This window comes from Cavia porcellus, unplaced genomic scaffold, assembly GCF_034190915.1.
Source record: "Cavia porcellus strain 051 isolate PalLab524CR breed Dunkin Hartley unplaced genomic scaffold, mCavPor4.1 scaffold_11, whole genome shotgun sequence".
Lineage (NCBI taxonomy): Eukaryota > Metazoa > Chordata > Mammalia > Rodentia > Caviidae > Cavia > Cavia porcellus.
Window position 1 is genome coordinate 46553666 of NW_026947494.1, and position 1987 is coordinate 46555652.

General features: G+C 33.6%; 1 non-coding gene across 1 annotated transcript; it reads left to right on the top strand.

The window, feature by feature from the left end:
* Positions 1-1271: 1271 nt before the first annotated feature.
* On the top strand, positions 1272-1408 carry LOC111756997 (small nucleolar RNA SNORA2/SNORA34 family). Its single transcript, XR_002791383.1, has one exon. It is a non-coding gene; the product is annotated as a small nucleolar RNA SNORA2/SNORA34 family (small nucleolar RNA).
* Positions 1409-1987: the final 579 nt, after the last annotated feature.

Here is a 1987-nt window from a genome sequence, read left to right on the forward strand (position 1 = left end):
CTCCATGCCACACTACTAATTCATGTTACTAATCCAACCTCTTTATCTTTGCGGCATTTGATAAGGTTTTTTTAATAAAGGAATAATATTTACAAAATGACTCATTGTCTCTTAGTATTCTGAAAATATTTGTCCATTTGCCTCTAAGATTACATTCATTATTTGATTTTTAGTGTTTCTCTAAAGTTCTCTTCAGATATTTCTGTATCTGTCTTTTGGCTTCCTGATAATTTCCTTCATTAACGTATTTTCTTTTTCTGAAGCCTAATAATAAATAGAAATGAGACAAAACGTATGAGACAGAGTTGATATTAGATTTGTCTTTAATTTATTGCCCAGGAATCGATTGTCCCAGGATCCCTCTCTACATTTTTTTTTCAGTTTTATTGGTTGTACTGACAGCCATTTTATTGCATTCAGACACAAATCTGTGGAATGTTCTTAATGTTTGTTCAGGCAGTACACAGGAGTTTGAGCTCCAGTTACTAATATGGCACTGATGAAGTTAATAATTTTAAGAGTCACAGGTGTAAACTGCATAACATTCCTGCAGTTCCTGAAAAATGTAAAAATTCTTTTAAAGAAACAATGGAAAATTTTCAGATAATAACACTTTTATTTTTCCTTTATTTCCTATAATAAATATTTAAGGATTTTAAAAATATAACTTATTTTAATATAACAGTTTAAGGAGCCACACAAATTAATGCTAAAACTACCAAATTCAAGTGATTATATTGACTCAAATAAAAACTTACAATAAATGTTGAAGGTACAGTTATTACTGCAACCCTACAGTGTTTTCTTAGGATTTGTAATAAAGTTTATTATTTATTTCCCTTTATTTTCAATTTTTTATTAGTATTTATTTGCAGTACATAATGATTGCCTTCCCTGAGTCAATACATTTACATAATATATCTTAATTCTTTTATTATTCTCTTGCTCTTCCTACATTTTTCCTTCTTTCTTTTGGTCCTCTTCCCTTTTGCAAAAGATCTATCTCCCTATTTCCTATTATGGATTTTTAATTTTGCTCTTTATTTATATTTTGCATTTGTCACATATGAGAAACCATACAATATTTAGGCTCATGTGTCTGATTTTATTTCACTTAATATTGTGGTACCAAAGTATGCACATTTTCCTACAAATGACTCAAATTTATCCTTTTTATGACAGAGTAAAATGCCACTGTAGATAAGCATTACACACTCTTTATCCATAGTAGCACAATTCATAATGGCTAAATCTTGAAAATAGCCTATATCCTGGCCCTGAATCAAAGCCAGAAGCTTCCTGATGCTGTTGGTTTCAAGCAGGAGCCTAAAGAGATGTCTTTCTATGCTCTGTTGGCCATTTCAGAACTTGGGCAGTGAAATGGTCAATTCATTAGAAAGAAACAGCTTGAAGCAACCCCTCCCCTCCTGGTGAGCGTCTGTGAGTGTGGCAGGCTCCGGTGGCCCAGGATGGGAGCCTCCAGTGTTTACTGGGACCCGAGCCATTCTGGGACCTGGAACGTCGGGAAACCAAGCAACCCCTCCCCCTCTGCCTGTCTTGTTTTATTGAACTTCAATGTACATGAAAGTATGGACAGCTATTTTGAAGAAATGAGAGATTCTACAACAGCCATTGGTGACTTCCCTATTGTCTGGTTTTGAAGACCTGAAACTCCTTCCTCGTTCTGTTCAGATCAGTTTTATACTATGTTGTTTTGTATGAATTCTCTGTATGCAAAGACACGGACAACTATTTGGAAGAAAACAAGAGACAATATGATAGATAGTGAAGATCTCAGGTTGTCTATCCTTGAAATATATATCTCTTGCATTGTTTTCTTATGTCCTATTTTGTTCTGTTGTGTTTAATTCTACTCCCTTTAAAATAAAAAGAAACACACACACACACACACACACACACACACAAAAAGAAAATGGCCTATATGTTCATTAAAAGATTATAATAATTCTGTACTATGTCTGCTTAG